Raw genomic sequence first — 12,929 nt, 5'->3', positions numbered from 1 at the left:
CTTCAGCTTCAAGTTCACGTTTTTATAAACGCTAGCTTTCCTTAAAGAACCCACAAGGAATTCCCTTGAATTTATCTTTGGACAGCTCTCCTTTAAACAATGTGACATTTTCCTGATGACCTTGCAAGATGTATGAAACGCTGTTATCTCTTGTGGTATGATTTAGTGGGCCGGTTGTCATGGTGATGGTAGCACCATCATATGAGGAAATGCTTTCATTTGTATGAAAACTTGACAGTTACTTGTGGGATACTTCCACCAGCGAAACTTTCAAGCATAGCATAGACCTTTGTTAGTCTTATACTTTAATTTGGATTATAGTACAATGGACCTCTAAATACAGTGAAGAAATAACCACATTATGAAAAAGAATAATTATTTCAGAATACCCCAATTGCTTCAATGTATTCAACACAGGTATGGCACATGATTAATTTTCATTAATATTTTGATGTTTTGTCTCTACCATAAAACCCAACTACCCATAAATGTTTGTTATGTATTCCTACAGGTTACTTAATAATAATTTTTTTAGGATTCCGGGGAGTATATCCCCCCTTCCTCAAATCCATCTGCTAAATACTCCCCTATTTATATTAAATTGTGATTATAAATCTGGAGTGAGTTTAAAAAAAAAAACTAAATAAAAGTTAGAAAATTACTGCTGGAAATTAAAGTTCTGAAACTTACAGCACTGTTATTGTTTAATTTGGAAATATTTGTAACCAGTTCATTAATTTTGGCAACTTTTTGTTATTTTAATGACTATTAAACATCCTGAATTAAGTCTATTTAAAGAGGAAAATAAGTTTTGGGTTGCTCTCTATACACAATTGTAATCATTAAAGATATTTAAAAAATGTAACATGCACAAATTTTCTACATTATATGACATACCACAAAGTGATTAATATACCATACAAGTTTAGCAAAAAGGAATTTTAGAATGATTCCCAAAGGATTTTAAGACAAATTATGACATTAGTTATCTAATACACATGTGCCAGTACTGAGCTCATTTATGCACCTGATAGAAAATCTGCCACAAAGAGAAACTTCAGGAAACATTTCATGACCTTTCGTTTGGAAAAAAATGGAAAAATTCGGCATTCGTAACTTTGGGGAAGCACATAGTTGCTCGGATGACATGATAAGCCTTTGTTCCAAATTAATTTAATTTTCTTTGGTTCAAACTTCATTCGTGTCGTTGACTGTAGCTTCTGGGTAGGTTAGTGACAGTCATGGGTAAACTTAAGTTTGTTCCTTGTAATTGGACGTTAGCCTGGTCGCATTTCCCCCCCCCCCCCCCCCCCCCCCAGTATCTCCTGAACTCCAGCACCTATTTCACCTTCACCCCCTTCTCCTCCAGTCTGCTCCACTCCCACCCTGACATCACTGAGAAAGAGTGCCTTCCTTTTTCTATCATCTTCCATAGGTTTCTGGAGCTCTCCCTGGAATACTTCTCTCTAACCAGTCACCACCAAGAACAGCCTCATTCTGCATCCCCGCCAGTGGTTCGCAACTGTCGAAGATGGTCTGTGCCCCTTCGCCTCCCCTCCATCACCATTCACTGTCGACATGTTGGAGACGATAGCAGTGTGCAACACAGCACAGGTGATGCCACACGCCCCTCAAAGTTCTCAGAAACGAAATACCGAACAAGCCCTGCTTTCCCCTCAAAACTCTGAAAAGGGCATTACTTACTTTATATAATCATTCTTGATGATTCGGTACACTGACATCCCGATACTCGTAGGATTTTATCACCCCAACAATATTATTCTTGAATAATTTGTTTACAAAAGGCTGCCATAAGCACTATGTTGTGCAGATATGATGAAAATTATCTGCCAAAAGGTTGTGTTTCGCTACACTGGAATTTTTAATGTGTTTTATGTTCAAATAAGGTTTTCTCTCAGGATTCTTTTTTTTCTTTCTGTACATTTTAAATTTTAAGAAGTGTAGTTTTGATGTTGTTTTGTGGGTTCTCAGACACTGAACGTATGCGTTTCAACTGATTTGGCGTTGAAGATTTTTTAAATTCTATGGACGGAGCTACCTTAACCAACTACTGCAGTCGGAATGGTTGAGAGGAAAACAATTTTACTTCGTGCACTCAAAATTTCCATACTTCTAAAGGTTGACTGTAATATTTTTTTATTTTCGAAGTTGATACAGAGATTATATATAACAGGTTATTTGTTTTGTATCAAGGTGGTTTATGTGTCTGTTTTTTCTGTTGCTGTTATAAGTTTCTCGTTGTTAGCTCACTCCCTTCGTCTGAGCAGTATTTTTTTCAATAATTCTTTCTACAGACTTGTGTGTGCCAATTAATTTAATATCTGCTGATTTTTTAAATATGTACAGTCGCGGTAGATGCCAAAAAAAATGCTAAAAATCTGAAAATACTTTTATTCTCTGCTCTTTCACTTCCTCTTTTCAAATCAACCGGCGGAGGTCAGAAATTCCAAATACTTTAGGAGATATCGAATTTTTAAATTTCATCATATGTAGAGTCGCGGTAGATGCCAAAAAAAATGATAAAAATCTGAAAATACTTTTATTCTGTGCTCTTTCACTTCCTCTTTTCAAATCAACCGGCGGAGGTAAGAAATTCCAAATACTTTAGGAGATATCGAATTTTTTAATTTTCATCACAATACCTGCGTAGTATGCTGCGATCACCATTGTTTCTTGTCATAGATAATAAGGTTTCTTGTTTACGAGTATTATGTTTCTTATTGGACAATTTTGTCACGTTACTGTTCCGTGATTGGCCAGTATTCAAATGAACCAATAGGTGATTATTTATTCCGTGATTGGTCAGTATTCAAATGAACCAATACGTGATTATTTATTCATTTATTGTTCAATACAATGTTTAATTAATCGGTCAACTTCTGCCGTGAACGACTACATCATTTCCTTATTGTGGCAAAGGAAATGTACCCGCCTCCAACTTAGGTGAGTTTTTAACGTTTCTAATTTTAAAGTATAATTTTTTTATTTGGATATTGTTGCGCAAGCATTAAGTAAAAAAAATTACGTGAGTTGTTAATGTTCATCATTTGTCCAGGTTTTGTTAGGTCAGGTCAGTTACATTATAAATAATTTAAAACTAAAGAACCATTAAATTAAATTCACATTATTTTTAATGTCCGCTTAGTTTGAAAGTATTTATAATGTAACTGACCTGACCTAATCGACCATTTTATTTATTACGCATTCACTAACACAAGTCAAAATAAAAAATGGCGGCGTTCGAAGGGTTAAACGGGCGTTATATTGCTAAATTAAAAAATTCAATATCTCATTAAGTATTTGGAATTTCTTATCTCCGCCGGTTGATTTGAAAAGAGGAAGTGAAAGAGCATAGAATAAAAGTATTTTCGGATTGTTAGCATTTTTTTCCGCATGAATACGCAGGTATTGTGATGAAAATTAAACAATTCGATATCTCCGAAAGTAGTTGGAATTTCTTATCTCCGCCGGTTGATTTGAAAAGAGGAAGTGAAAGAGCACAGAATAAAAGTGTTTTCGGATTTTTAGCATTTTTTTTTGGCATCTACCGCGACTGTACATATTTACCTTTTTTTTTGGTGTGTTTGTGTATTCATATTTTTTGTCTTGGTTTCTCTATGTTATATAATGAAAATCAGGAATTGCCTTAGAAGGTCCATACAAATGTTTCGAATCATAAATTTGTAAATTCACAATCCCTTCTGTGCTGAAAGTATAAGGTAATTTTTTTTATGTGCTCTATTACTAAATTTAAATAAAATTCTGAAAATGGCGTTTTTGCGTCTCTCTCACTATATTCAATGTTGATAGTTAAAACATAAGTGTGTATCATTTGTTATAGTTAAACTGTCATCAGATGGCCCCTCGCTCAAGCGTCTTCAGGCAAAAAGCTCAGAACGCAGCTAAGCAAAGTCTGCGCCAAATTGGCGATCATCACTTGACAGCAGAACTACAAAAGTTATACATGATGCATAGAGCATCCATTGCAGGCTATATTTTAATAGGTTATTGAAAATATGTGGACAATAACATAGCATACCTGGGAAATATAAAAGTAATACAGGTATAGAACAACTACTAAGAATATATCAAAAAACGTCGCAAAGGGAAAAAAACTCAAATTAATCGTGACAATAATAACAGTAGACCACTTTATGTAATAGTCGAGTCCATAGAAATACAAAACACAAGCGGATAATAAATTTAGTGGTCTGGTGATGGGGCTGTTAGCCATAGAGTACAAATAGCTACCAATTAGTAGAAAAGAATGTGTGCGTTGAGACCACGCGCGACAGAAATGAAACTTCTTAGTTATCGAGTATAGATAAAAATAAATTATTATTATTTTTTAATAGAACAACAGATAATAATTGAGAATAGTAAAGCTGCAGGTGTGATCTTAAATGAAAAAAAAAAGTTATTTTCTGTGTCCTGTAATTTTCGCATCTGTTCACTGTAACTTTAGGCGCCTTTTTTGGCAGTTTATTCCGACGTTGCCTTTGATAATACCTCTTGACGTAGTCCGGCCAAAAGCCACTCCAAAGCCCGACCTGCAACCGCCAGTATCCGACCCCGCTAACGGAACGCACCCCTAGCAATGGCCCACCCGAGTCAGACGAGCCCCTGAGAACCAGGTAGAATCAAGGGCCATGTCTTAATTAATCAGCCATCTCGACCACAGTTCATTAGAAATCAGACACAAATTAATAGTAACGCCACTTTTTATTAAAAACCCCGCCCAAGGAAAGTGCAACGCAGGAATGCCCGGGTCACTCACATGTGAAATTAAGTTAATACATTTGTGAGTGTCTCCCTTGCGGCCTTCAGCCTAAATTAATTAGAGTATTGTGTAACGTAAATATGACCTCCCCGTTTTTTGTTTATAACTTGCCACTGGAGCAGTCAACAAGTGATGAACAGTCTCTGGTGTGACTCTTATTATTTAAACATAATTTATGTAAAATTGTTAAACCTAATTCTTAGAAGGTATCTGCCAATTAGATTAATCATTAATAATTAATGTACGAATTTAGAGCCACTCTCAGTTTCTTGTTATTGAAATAATTTCCGAATAACGGAACTTTAGAAACTTTGGCGCGAGAGAACGCTGAGGCCTCCCCTCGCGCCAAGGGCAGACGCCAGTACCGAGAGACTCGCGGACTGGGGCGGACATGCGTTCCACGGGGAGTCATCACCCTTTGTGTCCACTGAAATTCACTACTGGTAACTATAGTCATTAAATCAAATCCTTTTTCGTTGCATAAACTCCCGTGCGTCCCTGGTCCTTTTTACGGTGTAGGGCCTAACCCAGCCACTTAAATATAAACTCCCTGCACTAGACATTACGTGGGGCAGTTCAACATACGGCACGGGCCGACTCCCGCTACTAGTGACTTTTTGTGAAACGTCGAGTGCACAGGCACCGACGACAGCGACGCATAGAACTTGCATCTAATTTAACTGTGGGCCGCAGTCCACACAGGTGGACCCAGGTGCCGCCGCATTAGCAATTTTCAGGATTGGCCGTCTCGAATCAACCTCCCCCTTAACCTCGACTGGCGTGAGGGCTTAGATTAGTAATAGTGCGTCAGAGCACTCAGTGTTAATTCAATGTAATTTCGTAGGGTAATTCAACGTATGTTGTGTAAGTGTAAACTGTAATTGTAACTATTCGAACCGATTAAACGTCCACTCCGCACACTCCGTGCGCGACGTGTCACCGACAGTACAAAATCCGAATTCATGTATGTTATTGTGTTGAGTCTTCCTACCCCAGCCCGGAATCAGCGTGTTATGCTGCACAGGGCCTGTGACGTGTTAACAGCCAGGGATCCCTCCAACCGCAACCATCGCCGACGGTCCTAGCGAGCCATGCAGGGGCAACGCACCCACAGACCCAATTTTTGGTTAGACACAGAGCTAGCCTGGCGCCCTCCCGGACACATTTTCATTAAGAGCCAGTTTTCCTGCTAGGATCCACACCTGGTCTCGAACGCGAGAACCCGGACGACGGCACTCTTATCTACTTCTATCTTTTTATTATTTTTAGGCATGATGTCAAATGACGATCTCCAGCTGAATAAAATGAAAGAACTAAAAAAAAAAAAAAAACTCCATTCAAACTTAAATTACATTCATAAAGTCTATCTCACAATTCTATAAGTCATTTTGACATGTCAAATCACAGTGTTCACATACCAAAAAATAAATTACACTTATAAAGCTAACCTCTTAAAGTTTATATGTCTTTTTTACATTTTCAATCACACTTTTCTCATAAACAATTAAGGATACGTATAGAATAGTTGCACAAATCAATAACTCTTTTCCACACGAATAAATAAATTGCAGATACTTTACATAAAATAAACATGGAAGCATCAATCGTTTGGTATTACGAAAATTGAAGAGTAGACAAAAACAAGCTGCGTTATGAGAATTCCGTAGAATCATTGCTATGTCATTTCTACCTCTTCCCTGCTGTCTTCCCCTCCTAGGCCAAACAACTAGCATATATTTTCCACATCCTTGCTATCTTCCCTTTCAACTGCTAGTGCATGCATTTGAAAGACATCGCTGCTGAAGCACTTTCCTTCTCTACTGGTTTCTCCACCAAGTAAGTAAATGCTCGAAAATTGTAGCCCCTCAGTCAAGAAATTTCACTAAAAAATTAATAAATGGATGATGTTAATGATGTCACTATTAGTTCGGCTTTTGCCTCTAATGCAAAGTTTACCCACATCATAATTTGACCACTACATTTCAGTGGGGGTCTGAGTTCAGACTAATATTAACTTATTAATTTACTGAAAATTTAACATGGAAAATAATTAAAAGGGCACACAGGAAATCACTATTTTGCTTTGATTTCCTATAGTAGAAGCCAAACAATTGATAAAATAAAAAATTAGAATTGAGTATTATTTAAAATAATCTAATGGAGAACAAATACAGCAAGATATTATTTATAGGAAGAGTATTTACGGAAATTCTGATAAAAATAAGAAATTTTCAACATTTCAATTCAAGGGGGTGTAGGAGGAACATACAGGGGTTGTGGAGGCGAACATTTGGTAGTGACGTCGTCCGACCGACGACCATCCCTAAGCTCGACCTGCAACCGCCAGTATACTCTCCCGCTAACAGAACGCACCCCTGGCCGTGGCCCACCCGAGTCGAGCGAGCCACCGAGCCGAACGGCCAAACCAGACATTATTATTATAAAGCACACTAAATCCGAGTGGACTAGAGACGAACCACACCCATTCCCCCTCAAACAATTAATTACGAATTTTGCGACCTTAAAGTCTCTTCCAGACGCAGTCATTTAGTTTTTAACGTAATGAGGTCAAGCTTGGCGCGGCAGGGGCCGACGCGCCACCGGACGCCATGCCAGTTCCGCAGTTCTACTCGACTCGCGGACCGGGACGGACCTACGTCCCACGGAGAGACCACAACCATTGTCTTCATCGCAAGTAACGTCCGGTAAATATAGTCATTTAGCATAAACCAAACCTTTTTCTATTCACCTCTCCGTGCGTGCCCGGTCCGTTTTTTACGGTTCAGGACCTAATCCGACCGCGTAAACGTAAAGACGCCCCGCACCACACCTGGTGCGCAGGGTCGCTCTTCAGCATACGGCACGGGCCGTCTCCCGCAAACCACAGAACTTTTCTTAAGGCCACGCACCTTCGCGCTGACCACAAACCCGCAAGGAAAACTTCGCCAAGTTTAGTGGCGGTGCGTGTACCACCCCAGTGGGCACGGCACCAGTGTAGAAACAATCGCTTACGGGACTGGCCGACTCCAGTCACCCACAAACTCTGTGTGCCACGTCAATTGTGCGCGCCTAATTTTCATTAAGTGTACGTTGTTAACGTAACTTTGCGCCACGTCATTTGTGCGCGCCTAATTTTCATTAAGTGTACTTTGTTAACGTAACTTTGCGCCACGTCATTTGTGCGCGCCTAATTTTCATTAAGTGTACTTTGTTAATGTAACTTTGCGCCACGTCATCTGTGCGCGCCTCTCTTGCATCAAGTGTACTTGGCCTGCATACTGTTACCCGAGAAACCAGTGCCACGAAACATTGAACATGTACCGGCCTGCACCCCGCAACGGACAAGTAGCCCTCAGGGGCATGTCTGTACTCAGTAATTGTATGGTGTGACGTCAATCCCTTGAATAAAGGCACGTCGCTACTACGGCAATCCCACGCATTCTTCTTTAACGTAAATTCCCAGGCAAGACCGCCGACGGTTCTAGCGGACCATGCTGGGGCAACGAACCACGAACCCTTATTGGTTAGACACCGAGCTAGCCTGGCGCCCTCCCGGAACATAAAACGTTAATCAGACCAGCCACCCCGCTAGAACTCGCGCCCGGACTCGAACATGAGACCCCGGACGACGGCAAATGGCGCCCCTGCGTGTGGCAAAATTTTAAGCAAAAAACGGGAAAATTGAGCAAACGGCAAGAAAACGGCCATTTTGGACGCACCAAGAGCGGCGGACAAAGGATCCATCAACCCCCACCCCCAGCGCTGACATTCCAGCAGAGCGTGCGACGCAGGCGAACAACATCACAGCCCAGCACCACCCCCAACCCCCCGTCACTCCCGCACCCGCCCGCTTTCACTTTCGCGCGGCGGTCAGAGTACTCTTCCCCCCCCTCCCACCTAACCACCCTCGTTTTTCACTCTCCGCTTTGTGCGGCCATCCGGGCGCTCAACCCCCACCCATCCACCCCCTATCAACTCTCCGCTTCGCGCGGCCATCCGGACAGCTCCCCTCCCCTTTCAATCCTCCACCCGTCCGCTTTGTGCGACTGTCCGGGCACCTGCCCAGCCGGCGAGCGCGACCCTGCGCACAGACTTGCACAGCGCGCACAGAGCCGCGAGTGAAAAACACGAATCGACACAGCTGAACACGCACGATAACAAGAGATGTATTCAGACGAATGCATCGGGTGTTACCACCTCTACCCGAGATGGTACTTAAACGGCAGGATCGCCGCGGGGTACGACTGTGGCTATTGTCAAGAGTATCGCCTATATGGAATGACAATGTGTGGAAACCTGTAGTGTCCTGGAGAAAGTAGCAGGGGCTACCACTGCGACGAGTGTGCCGGCCTATGGCATCGTGACTGCACCAACGAGCGTGAAGGGACTTTGAGGCGCGAGTCCTTCACATTCACGTGCGCGCGATGTACCGCAGAACGAGCCACCCAAGTGCGGTATTCGGAAGCAACGCTAATAACTCCTCCCCTACGATACGCCGCGACAATTCACGTCATCGAGACGCCACTCACGCAGACGCATGACGTATCACGAACACACGCCCCGACGACATCCGCACCGTCACGTACAACCGTCCCGACGCCGACGACCTTCAACCTGACGCCACTCACGCCGACGCACTACGCCTCACCAAGGACGCCTTCCGTCCCGACGCCGACGCTCGTCAACCTCTCGCCGCCAATCCTTCTCCCTCCACCCCCGGGCCCAAAGCCACCAGCCTCAACACCCCTCGCAGACCAGACGCCACTCAACATGACGGTGATGACGCTTGACCCGCCGAAGCCGACCGAACGACGCATGACGCCGACCGTCCCACCGCAGTCTGTCACGACGTCCCGAACCCGCCTCGTGTCGGAGACATCTCACGACGCCGGGATGACCTCGCCACCGCACCTGACCACCGTCACCGTGCCGCGAAGGACCATTCCGACGCAACCCGCATCGTCTCCGACACCCGCCTCATCCAGGACGCCACCAGGCTCGACAACGACACGTCGCGCCACACCATCGCCACCGCCTAGCTTCAACGTCATGCAGCCGTTTTCACTGCCACATGAGTACGCGGCCTCAAAAGGGACGCTGGACAAGGCAACGCCCAGGGCCACGACGCAGAGACGCCTGTGCGAGGCCCCGCCGCCTGGATTCGCACCGCGGTGCCCGCCTGGCTTCGAGGCTCAGTCGCCACGACACCACCCCTCGGCCGGCCTGCCACAGCAGCCGCCGAGGCGACGCGCACTCTGTGCTCCAGAGGCGCCACGACACTAACCCTCGGCCGGCCCGCTACAGCAGCCGCCGAGGCGACACGCCCTCTGTGCTCCAGAGGCGCCACGACGCCGCTCCTCGGACAGTCTGCCACAGCAGCTGCCGAAGCGACGCGCACTCTGTGCTCCAGAGGCGCCACGACTCCGCCCCTCGGACAGCCTGCCACAGCAGCTGCCGAGGCGACGCGCTCTCAAGCCGCCACAGGCGCCACGACGCCGCCCCTTGGACAGCCTGCCACAGCAGCCGCCGAGGCGACGCGCGCTCAAGCCGCCACAGACGCCACGACGCCGCCCCTCGGACAGCCTGCCACAGCAGCCGCCGAGGCGACGCGCACTCAAGCCGCTACAGGCGCCGCGCCACAACACCGTGACATCACCGCGGCTACCGGGTCGCCTGAGCTCCCTGCATCTGCCTGACGCAATGCAGGTTGACGCCACGGCACCTGGACGCCCGACCGCCCCACCACCGCACGTGACCGCCACTCGGCCGATGACACCTGTCATTCGTCTGGCACGACGGGCCGCGAAACGCCCGCATGTCGGCAAGGCTGAGCCGGGCCGTGCCGAGCGCCGCCCGCGCTTACTGCCCGCCTGCCGAGAACCGCCTGACCTTGGTCGCCGCCGCCCCTGCCGGCCGGCACCCTGGCCACCACCGCACCGCCGCTCGCTGCGAGACACCGCAGCCACACTCGGAACCACTGTCACCCCCCGAGAACGAGTCCGGGGAGGTGCTAAGGGCACAACCGCAGAAGACCACTCCGACACCACCCCATGGTGACGGAACTGGACGACGAGGACGAGGAGGCCTCTACTCCAAACCCGCCCGGCACACCGGAACGGGAGAGGAGGCTGTACCCATCCACACCGTACCAGGTGCCGAGGGACTACATCAACAGGCCAGCACCCGGACAATCGACGTGGGACAACCTGGGACCAGGACGCTGGCCCAATCAGCCGCCGCCCCCACAGGCACCACGACGCCGCCCCTCGGCCCGCCTGCCACAGCAGCAGCCGGGGTGGCGAGCACATCAGATCCAGGGCGCTGACCCTATCAGCCGCTGGCCACCACAGGTGCCACGACGCCGCCCCCGGCCGGTCCACTACCGCGGCAGCCGGGGTGGCATGCACAGCAGGTCCAGAGCGCCGACCCTACCAGCTGCCGACCCACGGGCGCGCACACCTGCTCCAGAACGCGGGGCTTATCAGCTGCAGAGCCGCGAACCGCAACTGGACAGGGCTGCCGGAGCTAGGGGTGCTACCACGTGGCGGGACCATAAGCGGCGCAAGGTCGGGCTTCTCGAGGGGGGGGCGTTTGACGTCGTCCGACCGACGACCATCCCTAAGCCCGACCTGCAACCGCCAGTATACTCTCCCGCTAACGGAACGCACCCCTGGCCGTGGCCCACCCGAGTCGAGCGAGCCACCGAGCCGAACGGCCAAACCAGACATTATTATTATAAAGCACACTAAATCCGAGTGGACTAGAGACGAACCACACCCATTCCCCCTCAAACAATTAATTACGAATTTTGCGACCTTAAAGTCTCTTCCAGACGCAGTCATTTAGTTTTTAACGTAATGAGGTCAAGCTTGGCGCGGCAGGGGCCGACGCGCCACCGGACGCCATGCCAGTTCCGCAGTTCTACTCGACTCGCGGACCGGGACGGACCTACGTCCCACGGAGAGACCACAACCATTGTCTTCATCGCAAGTAACGTCCGGTAAATATAGTCATTTAGCATAAACCAAACCTTTTTCTATTCACCTCTCCGTGCGTGCCCGGTCCGTTTTTACGGTTCAGGACCTAATCCGACCGCGTAAACGTAAATACGCCTCGCACCACACCTGGTGCGCAGGGTCGCTCTTCAGCATACGGCACGGGCCGTCTCCCGCAAACCACAGAACTTTTCTTAAGGCCACGCGCCTTCACGCTGACCACAAACCCGCAAGGAAAACTTCGCCAAGTTTAGTGGCGGTGCGTGTACCACCCCAGTGGGCACGGCACCCGCGTAGAAACAATCGCTTACGGGACTGGCCGACTCCAGTCACCCACAAACTCTGTGTGCCACGTCAATTGTGCGCGCCTAATTTTCATTAAGTGTACGTTGTTAACGTAACTTTGCGCCACGTCATTTGTGCGCGCCTAATTTTCATTAAGTGTACGTTGTTAACGTAACTTTGCGCCACGTCATTTGTGCGCGCCTAATTTTCATTAAGTGTACTTTGTTAATGTAACTTTGCGCCACGTCATTTGTGCGCGCCTAATTTTCATTAAGTGTACTTTGTTAACGTAACTTTGCGCCACGTCATTTGTGCGCGCCTAATTTTCATTAAGTGTACTTTGTTAACGTAACTTTGCGCCACGTCATTTGTGCGCGCCTAATTTTCAGTAAGTGTACTTTGTTAACGTAACTTTGCGCCACGTCATTTGTGCGCGCCTAATTTTCATTAAGTGTACTTTGTGAACGTAACTTTGCGCCACGTCATTTGTGCGCGCCTAATTTTCATTAAGTGTACTTTGTTAATGTAACTTTGCGCCACGTCATCTGTGCGCGCCTCTCTTGCATCAAGTGTACTTGGCCTGCATACTGTTACCCGAGAAACCAGTGCCACGAAACATTGAACATGTACCGGCCTGCACCCCGCAACGGACAAGTAGCCCTCAGGGGCATGTCTGTACTCAGTAATTGTATGGTGTGACGTCAATCCCTTGAATAAAGGCACATCGCTACTACGGCAATCCCACGCATTCTTCTTTAACGTAAATTCCCAGGCAAGACCGCCGACGGTTCTAGCGGACCACGCTGGGGCAACGAACCACGAACCCTTATTGGTTAGACACCGAGCTA

The sequence above is a fragment of the Bacillus rossius genome, chromosome 16 (assembly GCF_032445375.1).
Source record: "Bacillus rossius redtenbacheri isolate Brsri chromosome 16, Brsri_v3, whole genome shotgun sequence".
Lineage (NCBI taxonomy): Eukaryota > Metazoa > Arthropoda > Insecta > Phasmatodea > Bacillidae > Bacillus > Bacillus rossius.
The sequence above is the reverse complement of the archived record's forward strand: the minus strand, read 5'-3'. Positions refer to the sequence as shown.